This window comes from Cardiocondyla obscurior, linkage group LG04 (genome assembly GCF_019399895.1).
Source record: "Cardiocondyla obscurior isolate alpha-2009 linkage group LG04, Cobs3.1, whole genome shotgun sequence".
NCBI classification, from domain to species: Eukaryota; Metazoa; Arthropoda; class Insecta; order Hymenoptera; family Formicidae; genus Cardiocondyla; species Cardiocondyla obscurior.
Genome location: NC_091867.1, coordinates 5,217,253 through 5,229,414, shown reverse-complemented (window position 1 = coordinate 5,229,414; position 12,162 = coordinate 5,217,253).

Here is a 12,162-nt window from a genome sequence, read left to right as displayed (position 1 = left end):
TACTTGAAATCGATATGATCGTTTGTTGCTCAAAACACAAGTAAGAAATTCAATTCGGTATAATTACTACGATTTTCGAAAGAGAAACGCGCCGAGTATTACGAACTCTCCCTTAAAATTCCTTCGATGTGGAACACCATTGCGTGTGTATAAAGTTTCCAAAGTTCGGAGATGAAGCGATGACATCGTGCAGAGTCACGGTTTATGATATCAAAAATTTCTTCTTACATCGCATTCACGTTCCCGGCTTCTTTTCGCGCGTGTATGTATACGTGCGCAACTTCGTTTCGGGATTGTATTTCAGAACAACAATAGTATTGCAAAAATGCCAAAAAAAAAAGAAAAAAGAAAAGAAAAAACTTGTACAATGCCAATCAAAAGCGTCTCGTAGATTTCCAAACAGTTTTCCGCGCGATAAAAATTTGCAGGGAGCAGAGATTCCAGATAAAACATCGGAAGATCCGAGGAAACGTCGAAGCGTGTCTCATCAAACATGATAACGACGAAGAACCCGTCGCGTTCGTGAGTGATTTGCAATTTACCGGCAAAAGGAGAGAAATTTTGTGCTGCGAGAACGTGGAGTAGAGATAGAGGGCCGCCGCGTTACGAATGACGCCGATACACGTGCCGACACACCAAGCGAATGTAAATAAATCAGATCCTGGCCGCGCGATCAGGCAATCGCGCGCGGGAAAAAACGGGAGAACGCGAAACGATGGGATCCGTCACGCATCGCGCGATGCAAAGAAAAAATCCGGATTTTTTGCGCGCGAGCCGATTGGTCCAGTTTATCCGACCGCGGGATGAAAAGTTGACTCTGCGATATTCCGTCACACGAATTTAAATACTGCGGCCCGCTATTCGCTCTTTGAAAATGTGGACCAGTGAGCCGTCGCGCACGTCCCGTTCTAGTGACGTACGATCGGTGCGATCGGCCGCCGTACATGAAAATTCGAAGGAAAATTGCAGGGGCAAACGAGCTAACAAAGCGAACGTGTCTGTTTAAAGGTGAGCTTCAAAAGTCTAAACTTCGATAAAACGTTCTCGAAGAGATTTATTTTCGTTATACTGTCGAAAAAAAAGGGAGAAAAGAAAATAATAATAATACTAAAAAAAAAATAAAAAAAAGAGAGACTTTTGACGGTTTTCGATGCCTAGAAAAAGGAACGCTTGTCGACAGAGTTCCTCCCTAAAGATATCTCCTCGCGGCGCTTTGCATAATATCGAAGAGCGTTTTCTTGAAATCATTTCTTGCCCCGAATACCGCGGCGATACATAAAAAATTCATGAAAATCGAAAAGAGACGATCCCTTTCCCGCCGCTCGCACGTCTCCCGAGGGGACAAACCACACCGGCAGAGAAGGAACCACTCTCGTGGGTAAACGAAAGCGCGGGAGATACGGCGCGCTCGTGCGTTTCCAGCGAGGATAGGCGTGCTAACCGGCAATCTGTTATGCGAGCGTAACTCGGACAAACATCGCGATCTGAGATCTCCGCATCAAAAGTTATGACCGGCTGCGTTTACGTGATAGAATGACCGCGATCACGCCCACTGTTGTGAAGTCTCTCACGCCCGTGCGCGCTACGTCGAGTCTTCGGCCGGTGTTTAGCCGGAGAAAAATTAACCCTCCCCAAGTAGGTCAAAGAGAGTTGAAATCGACGCTGATGATTTTCGAGCACGCCGCACATTCGTCATCGGCATAACGTTTCAGCGCGCGCGTTTCTCCGCGCAAATTTCCGAGCAAATATCGATACTGCGGACAATTTAGCTTAATTGTTACCCTGACAAAAAAAAGATTTGCGCACACTAACGATATGCAAACATATAGCTCCCGTTCGGCATAGCAAACAATTTGCAGATTCGCGTAAATATGCCTCTTTGGGTGTTGATTGGCATTGACGCGAATTGTTTTACGCGGTCAGCGTTAGTCGCGGTCACGCATGTTTTTCCACGGCCGTGCTATCCCGATTAATCCTTTAACGTTTGACGCATATATTACTAGTGTCCCGCGATGTTCGATCGACGCTACGAGCCTTTGCGGTAAAACCAGGCCAGAACAAATCTTGTTTCACAAAGGAGCAATTTTTAATAAGTAAGCCGGTAGAAGTTTCCCGTTAAGTTAGACATAGAATCAAAGAGGTTGAAAGGCTTTCCGAGGTCTCGCCTCGCTTCTTTTAATATGAGCTTAGTAGAGTACGTGCTTTAATATATGAAACAAAGGCAGAAAAAGAGAGAGAGAGAGAGAAAGGAGGGAAAGGAAGGCGATCAAAGGAAGCACTTAACGTCAGGACGACCAAATAGTCACGACCGCCGACAATAATATCAGCGGCATCCGATAAAATTCCATGTTAAATATATGGCAGGTTATCGTTTTATTTCTCAAAAGGGCGCATTTAGGATTTTTGTGCGTCTATGTGAATATTTTCTTGCGCGATATTACATACAGCTGGGCGATAAAAAATTTTTAATACGCACTGTACATAAAGGTATAATTAAATCACGAATATAATTCAATTTTCATCAAAAGATTGCCGCAAATCCCTTGTTCATTTGCACTTTTCCCTTGTCACCGTGCCCGATAGCTCTTTAAAAACTAACGACGGTTTCTTTTTTTGAGTAGAAAGCCACACGACGGCTCGACATTTTTTGCGGTAACTCGGGGCAGAAGCAATAATTGTCTGTCGCGCCACTGAAAAGAACGTTAGTCGGTCGCAGGGAGAAAAAAATTAATTTTTACGACTACCTCCGGACCACAGGCGAGAACTCACACGTGTCAGCACCCGGCGGGACAACCTCGTGATAGACCGCAATCGTAATAAGCGCGGCGAACGCAGCGGAGCTCAACTATATTATGAATTTTTAACGCTTGCTATCTTTTTTGCAAAGCTTCGCGCGATGTATATGAAGGTACGCGTTTTGCTGTAAACTCTGTGGGCTCGTTTTTACGCATGTGTGAGTGGAATCTTTACGGTAAATACGAGTGAAGATTGAGTAGTCGGCCGCGTCGTTTACTTCGAAAAGGCTGTGTTAAAAATTAAATAAGAAAAAAAAAAAAAAGAATGTACAGATAGTTTTTTTTTTATTTATTCGTTCTTTTTCTCCTCCTCTTTATTTTATATGTAGAAACAATATTATAATCCGTTATTCATAAATAACATTTAATTATACAGTTAATTATTATGTTCAAACAATAATCACTCGTCAAGATCGTTGGGTAGTTTATAGCTTCCTTGATAAAATCCAAGTCTATAGATTTTCAAATCGATCCGATGCTTCGGAAGTTATAAAGTGCTCATTTTTCGACGGGTAAAACTTTCTAAGTTCAGCGGGCAAAGTGAAACGACGATCCCAATGTTCTTCTCACGCGAACAATCCCCAAAACGGCTGTCTTCGTCTTGTCGTTACGCTCTCGTGCTCGATCTTGATAACCGAGGACAAAGTTGGAAAATCTCTTAGATGACGGAAGGGGGTAACATTGATAAGGCGCGCTGTTAATAACGACGCTATTAGCCTCTCCGCGCGGAGATGATGCAGCTGCTTCTGTCGAAGGTTGAGATCAGTGGCGCGAAAGAAAGTACGTTAAGCGCGAAAATCAATTTTCGTCGGGGCGCAGCGTCGTCAAGAATCTGCGCGGGCGTCTTGAAAAAGCGCCGTAATCGCCTCTTAACGATCATTGGATCACGCGAGAGAGCCCGATGCCGCCGAGGTGCTTCGGTCGGTCGCGCAAAAAGATTACGGAACGCAGACTCATTGTCGAACAAAAAGATCAATCGACCGACCGGCCGTTCGACGAGCCCGTTCGCGTCTACGACGCGAATCCGAAATAACTTCACCGATAATGCGGTAATTCCACGGCGCAAGTCGGAGGAAGCGAATTAAACGATCCGTTCGCAGCGGGATCCGTGGAAACCGCGTTGGAACCGTAACGGAAATTGGGTTGAAGTCCCCCGGGAACTTGAGCCCCCCTTTCCCACCCCCTTCGCCATACCGGGCTGCTCGTTCCCCGATGATCTCTCCTTCTCTCTCCTCGCAACGATCTTATTGCGGGTTCGGAGTAGTCCTTAACCGGAGATATCAGTGGCAGTTTCCGAGATTTCCCTACCAAATAAAAGGTATTCTCTCGAGGGTTTTCAGTATAATGCGCCCTTTTCTTGGATACTCACGAGGCTGTTTCATCCGCATGTGGCGTATCACATTTGCGAGAAAAGAGCGTAACGAAAACGCGGCATCTACACCGACAATGCTACTCGCCGAATACGATTCTCTAATAATTCACGTCACGTTTCGTCGATAAATTCGTATTTTATATTTCGCGGAGAACCTTATCTATTAATACCGTGAGGCAATTCTTCGATTACAAGAGGGAATGATCGTGCTTCACTGAGAAGTAAATGTGGCACGCGCCCATATATTCTCGGCAACTAATAAATGTCGATCAATGTCTATTTCGGAACCGCATGCGAATACCAAATTCATCATAAAATGTGTAGTATATTGAATATTTGTGTGGCAGTCTGGGATACACACTTCAAAAAGAGAGGTCGTGAAAATACATTTGAAAAAATAGCAGTTACATTGCGGAATATTCTAAACGCTGTTCAGCGTGAGCAACGAAAATAATCTGCCAAATACAGCGATCATTACTGTCACGCGGTTTTCATTTTTGCACTCAATAACGCGGCCTTCGCATATCGAGTAAAAGTATTTTATACGTTAAAGAAAATCGGTGTTTTTGAATAAAATCAAACTTGAAATTTAAAGTAGCAAGCGAGAGGAGCGCGCGACGTTGACGTGGTGTACCGAATTTAGTGGTGAGCTTTGCGAATTTCTACTGACGCGCATACGAATCGAAAAAGCATATCGCGAAAATATTTCGATAAAATAATCGGTAAAACGTAATTTATAAAATATCTAGAATTTGTGTAAAATAATAAAATAAATATTACACTGATTAAGACAAAGAAATATCGTTGCATCATATGAAAAAGTTCAACACGTTGCAGTTAGACAACAAGGATATGAAATTTAAAATTTCTCAACATTTCAATAGTGCATTTCCTTTTCTCAGTCACAAACGCTGACAAACATGTTTTATAAACATATAAGACAAAAGAAAAATCAATTTGCTACGTGGCGTACAAAGCGACTTTCCACCGAACAATCTCATCCTTTGTTCATTGCTCTGACCGTCAATACGAATCTCGAACTGTGATATCAAAACAAGTTCTCAAATTTTTTTTTTTTCTGAAAGACTAGTACGTAAAATAATATTTATCTTATAAAGGAATATCTCGTAAAAAATATTTTATCAAAGATCAAGCGGGATATAGAATTTCGTAAGACTCGAAAATCTTAAAATTAATAAATCCTCTTTACACTCGTAACGAAAAAACAATTGAGATTATCGTGCGAGAAGGTATAACACTTTCGCAAAGTCAGGTGAAACTTTTCGCATCGCGGCGTCATGTCGAAAAATCCTTTCCTCGTAACACCGAGTAAGTAAGTATCACAAGGGACTCCGGTGTGTTACACGTTACGAAGGATAAGAAGAGGCTCATGCCGGCAATCACCAAGCGGTGTAGCGTGCCGCGAGAATACCTAGGCGCTTTTATTAAATCCTGCCGGATCGCCGAAATGGCAAAAGTTCGTGACCGGTCGCGTATTTAGTCGAGGGTGGGTTCGCCACAACGCCAAGTTCGCCGCACCTGGCGTGTATTCCATTATATCTTATCGAAGACGTCAATATCAATCTCGCGTTGACGGATAACGAGCACTCTTCCAAATGCACTCGCATTAAAATCTTGGAGTATTTATCCCGGAAGAAAAAAAAATTAAAAATAAAAAAACCGCGTTTTCGATTTTGCTTCGCGCGACTAGCGATTTGAATTTTCCCGTCGCGTTATCCGTTTTTTTCTTCCGGATCGGAATAAATGAAACTTTCGCGGTTAACGGGCAAGTAGCTACGTGCTGTACTGGACAGACGGGCTAGCAGCTCGGCATTTTACACCGGCAGCCTCGGAAAGATTAATGACACTCCCTCGTCTGAGCGAGTGGGGTACTCTCGCATCCTATTAATATATTAGCCGTACACTCGCGAGCCACCCTCTCGACGAGCCTCTCGTCGCGCGCGCTCCAAAACCGTTCATCGGCAGGAGTGTCACCCCGAGCGTGAAAGGCATACGAATGTGCAAAAATTTGAGAAATATTACGCAGAATAGAACGTGGAAGATGTAAGAGAGACGTATCATGGCGCTATTCATCTTAAGAGCCTTGGCGCACGAGCTACGTGGATTTAAGAGCCTCTTAGCCTTTTCTTTTCGCTTGGATAGAACCGAGTATGAAAGAGAGATTAATTACACCTACTTGTATATCGTAAGCAAATACGGCTCGCTCCACCCACCTGAATAGACGATCCGCTCCGTGAAGTTCGCTCGACCGTTGCTCAAAGAATTGCTAATTACCTATCCGCCGTCCTATCTACCTTCTACTCTTACAAGCTGTTCTTTTCCCGGTTCCGCTTCATTTGCTCCAAAATCGCTTGCGTACACTTTATGCATACCTTTCCCTTAGCCGACAAGCCGCGCGTGCAGATCAGCTGGCATTTACATAATGTAATATCATCAAAAAATTTTAATAGAGTATAGAGTTAATTATCTCGAGTAAAAGAAAAAGAAAAAAAATTACAAACAGCTATCCGACTCGAGCGGCTTATCATGCGCCGCGCTACGGCTGCGGCTGCTTTTCTTTGCAAAAAAAAAAAAATTGATGTTTGCGTCAGGATGTGTCAGCACGATGGACCAGTCAGTTTCTTATGCCTACGTAGAAGCCCGCCGTTCGTCGTAAACGTCACCGGCAGAGTTTTACATTCGCCTAATATACTTCCCGAGCGAAGTGCATTAAGAAGCCCCGTGGCGAGCAGGGTGAAGCGAAGGGGCGGCGCGAAACTTATGACGGCCGATAGCGAAAAAGGGCGATCGCGCACGCGAGAGGGAACTGGCGCGGGCGTTCTCGACGGAAATGTAAAGCTTAAGTTCCGGTGACTTACTACCCCACGAGAGACCATGAAAATAAACCGCGCGAGTTACGCGGCGGATAGTGACAAGACGGATTAACGATCGCCTTCGCGGCGGTAAGAACTTTTAATTTATACCGAGACCGCGTGTCCTCTGCAAAGACACCTTACTTTTCCCTTTATTCGACGCGGTATCTCGATCGTCCCGGTCCCGCCGACTTCTCTCTCTCTCTTTCCGACCCTGGGTGCCGAGAGACTTTTGTCCTTTGAGCTACCCGCCTTTGAGCTACCCTCCTCTACGTCCACCGGAGAAACGTCAAACGACGTGGAAACTCAGATACACCGTAAAAAGATTTCTTTTTTCAACCTCGGGTCTCGGCTATCGAAGTCGTATCGCCGTAGTCGAGGGGTGTAGGCTCGTAGATATTTTTTTTTCTTTCTCCCCCCTTCACCAAGATGTTTCTACATTTCGTCTTTCACGGCGTGATACGTGCCAGCGCGCGTTTAACCCTCGCGTAAGCGCACACCCTTGAAACCCTCGAGATCGATTACAATGCGCACACCCGTGTGGAAATTAACGGCAGACAATGCGGATCGTCGATCACGCTGATCGCGGAGGCTAAGTGTCCCGATGCAAATTAGATTCCGTCTCGTGACTTATTCTCCTCGCGCGGCTCGTACGCGCGATATTTCAATGGGGGTCGAGATAACGTCGGCGTGTGGCAGCTACCGGCATTGTACGCTCATCGAGCCTGCACCATCCCACTCGTTCGATCTCGAACGTTTCGTTCACGGACGGAGGCGCGGGTGGGTGTAAATGAATCGTATTTCGCCGCCGTTAATATCGTAACCCGCTCTCGGTATGGGCGGGTCGCCAGCGCGGGGTCTGTTAATCGGGCGTCGTATCTGCGGACACGCAGAAAATGTATTACTTAGGTGGTCGGAAGGGCGCTGCTATAAATTTCCCACCTAGCGAGATTTATTCGAGACACATAGACACATGGAGGCGCCGGTCGCTTTTAGCGTCTAATCAGTCGCCTTCTTACACCTATCGTTTTACCTCCCCTCCAACCTCCAAGCCACATTCTTGCTCTAATATCCGTTTTTGTTCGGCAAAAATATAGGGTGCAACGGCGATAAATTCTCGGCTATTAGGGCGAGCGATAAGTTGTTATGAAACTGCCAGGCTTTTTCCACGATACCTATCTTTTTATTCGGGGGAAAAATATCTCGGCGCATTCAATCACGAAGTGTTCGACGTGAGATACACTGTCGGGTTTGTGGACGAGCTTTTTTTTTCTCTCTTTACTATTCCGCCAAAAACCATAAATGATTAACGAGCGAGAGACGCAAAGCGAGCTGATGAGCGTTACATTAAATTAATCTAATGAGCATGCATTGTGACGGAGGCATTGTACGAATGCGGTAAAATTCGTCGCAAGACGTCGCGTCGCGCGTTTATCACCGTCACCTGACGTGGGAGCACCTGATGTACGATCGGACGATGATTCTACGTCGCGCGCGCGGACAAAACCAATAGCAATTAAGCGGCGTTTATCGATAGTCTCATTAATAATCCTATCTTATGCAGGACGGAGTCTTTGCCCTTTTCCGCTAATCAACACGGATACAAGTATTACCTGTCCGCGTTAATGACTACATTGATCCGTGTCTAAAGAGCAGTAATTACACCGCTGTTGTTATTAACTATCGAAGTGCTGTATTTAATAGGAGTTGTGTAAAGCGTCGATATGCGCCGGCGAATCTACATGCGGCCGGTTTTAGATTGAACATTTTCATTGATCGAGAAAGTACAATGGGGGGAAAGAGCGCGAATTGCCGGAGCATCTGCAGCACGTAGTTCTATCGAGAATGCAATAACGACCAGAGCCGGTGTGCTCGTTAAAAAAATAATCGCGTAATTCGAGAAGTTCGATATGTAGTGCGCATTTCACCGCGTTTACACTTTATAAAACAGTCATATTGACAGAAATTTCTGCGTCGTAATGAATTTATAGGTAATTATCGAATTCAAATGTAATTCAATGCGAGGATTTTTTTTCCTCTGAGGCACTAATTTGATTTCCTTTCGCGTAAAACGCGCGGGTTTGCTTTAAATTGTTTTTTTTTTTTTACATTTGATAAATTTTTTTTTAACTGTAAATTATTTTAAAAAACAAGAAAATATTTTTTTTATTAAACGATATAGGGAAGAAAAAAAATTCTAAAAGTCACGCCGCTGTAATATTCAATTGCAGCAATTTCGAAATGAATAATTTGTTTCGGAAATCGACATTACATTATCGGTGAATGCGTTTCGCGTTTTACTCCGGTTGATTTCCACGGTTGACCGAGAACGGCTCGCGGTTCATTCGGCAGCATCGAACACCTGTGGTGTTTCGTCCACGCGCGGCGCCGGCCAAGATAGTTTCCACCGGACGACACAGAGTAATTAATGCAGAAATTAACCTTTGAGGTTAATGATAAGCGTTAACGACTAATCACCGGCTGCGACCAAGCGACCTCGTCCGATACTATTCCGAGGTATCCGTTGCCGGCCCACACTCATTAGCGTCTCGCCTCGTCCTTAACATCGCGACGATGAAGTTGTCCCCTATTTGTTAGTGAGACTCCCAACGGGCTCCGGTTCCCGTAATGAAAGAAAAAGCGTAATTAATCGAACGCGATGGATTTCATTACTTTGAGAAAAATACTGCTTTCGTACGTCGTAGCGATTAATAGCCTTCGAGAAAGATTAATCGTCCGCTATCTGCTTCCTTCCTTTTCATTATGCTGTCGATGCACACGTCGGCTATCCTCGATTGGCCGCGTTGTGAAAAACAGAATTCAAGTTAATTTGCGAGGGGAAAAATTTGTCGTCGTTTTTATCGTCGCGACGTTGAACTCTGGTGAATTTGCGTACTCTCCTCTTCTCTCTCCCATTTTTTCTCCTTTTCGCGGACATCGAATTCCGGATGCAATTTAGCGATAGTTTATACCGTGCGTCCGGCGTAATTATGCGGTTGTGATGATAAGTACACCAAGGCATGGTGATCGCGAGCCTCGTCTGGACGCGGAGCGAAACGCGCACTCCGTATAAACCCGTGAAATCCGATATTTCTTGATGGAAAACCGGCACTTCCCAACACGCCACGAGCAACATAATGTTATTGCGGCGTATCGGATATCCGGCCGTAACTAATATAACAGCCGCTCGGACAACTTTACGATCTAGGGAAACTGTCATGCAATAAAGATGTACACAGTTCGGTAAATAGCGTTTGAAATTCAAGCCTGTCGCGGGTTAAGAACGTGCCGCGCGGAAATCGCATTCGCGGGCGTGTTAAAACGCGACGGTATTTAGATCAACGTAAACGCTCGATAAATATGTTTTCGATGATCCCGTAGCTTGACGGAAAAACGCATTCAGAGTTAAAATTCATGTTCCACGCCACGTTGACGTTAATGGGTCCGCGTAATTGTTATTCTTCCCGTTCCGCCGGAATGCTCTGTCGGGTAAGCGTCAGTCAATATCATCCTTACCGCTAACTATTCCAATTTATGCGTTATATAACAGCGACGTGGAAGCCACAAGGTGGAGTCACTCAACGTCGCCGGGGGGCGAGTTTTCTCGCGTGCGCCAGGAAATATGCGCGCCATGGCGGCGGCGTTCCCCGTCGCCGTAATTCGCGGACAGCCAGCCGGCTTGTGAAAGATGTTCCGCCGTTTCGGTGCTCGTTACAGAAAATTTCCTTAATTTCGCGGGCGAAATTGCTGCGGCCTCTCCGCCGGTATGGGGGGGGGAGAGGGGTAAAGCGCCGGGGGAATATGCGCCTATACGTCGTCGCGTATCCGAGAATTAAGCTACCCTAACTCTTGAGTTACGACCGAGGGAGGAGGAGATGAACGAGGAGTGACGGCGGGTGAACGAGGGGTGGAAGAGAACGAACGAGTGAGACAGCTAGGTCTGGGTAGTGGATAGACGCTGTATAGCCCTAGGGCGACTTGAAGTATGCACTTGACGCATGCAACCAGAAGTCTGGCGTTGCACCCCTCTGACCCTCGTCCCCGTTCGGGCACCCAGAATCAACCGCCAGGGTGAAACGGGCCCTCTCCCCGGCTACTACTTCGCTTTGCTTCTCTCTCTCTCTCTCTTTCTAAATCTCCGGCAACCTGTTCCGGAGAATCCACCCTAACCTTCTCTCCACTTCCGTTTCTGCTGTCTGACTCGACACGCGCGGGTTCCATGGACTCTCTCTGTTTCTCTCTCCTCCACCACCCCTTTCTTCGGCCGACTGTGTGCCGTACGACAATTCACGTCAAGCGCACCGCTTGCCGGAATTTATTACAACTTTTAAAGTCGTTGCGCGACCCTCGCGATGCCTACATTTTCTTTCCACCTTTTTAATACCGTGTATGTTGTCCACCTACTGACGCGCGTCTCGTTTCAGTGACGTGGCGATTAAAATTTAAATAGCGCAATTGAATTCTATCGATTTTAATGAAATCGAGTTCGACAGCTAGCTCTATTTGTCGCCAACTTTCACAGTCGCCGCATAATTAATGTCACACCAATTTAGCACGAGATGCCATTTCTACATCAAGTTTCCGCGAAATCTGCTCGGATATTTTGGGTATGCTAATTCAAGGTACCGGGACGATAAATCGTGGAAATCTTCAACGTATCGTATAAGGTACTTCTCACGAGTTTCCTCGGAAGTTCTCCCGCGAGAAGTATATAGAGTTACCCACCCGAACGTATTACAAATAGCTCGGGGCGACTTTCGGAAAGCCCTCCGGCGCGAAATCTCGATTCCACTTAGAGGCTTAAATCCGCGGCGATGACTGGCCGTCGTGGCCTGAAACAAACGGCGGAGCGTTAAGTTGGGGCTCGCGTACGGCACGGCAGCGCGGTCCACGACCTCGTAAAATGTCTGGAAACTTACGTGGGTGGAAACGTCAAAGTTAGTGAATGGCCCATTCAATGCACTGTCGCGTCCGGTCGAACCGGTCCACGATCTCTCTCTCTCTATTTCTCTTTCTCTCTCTCTCTCTCGCTCTCGTTGTATTTATTTGGCACGCTCGAACAAGAGGGGAATAGAGAAACGACAAGGAGGCGAAACGAAACGGCAGGTCAACCGCTCGAGCG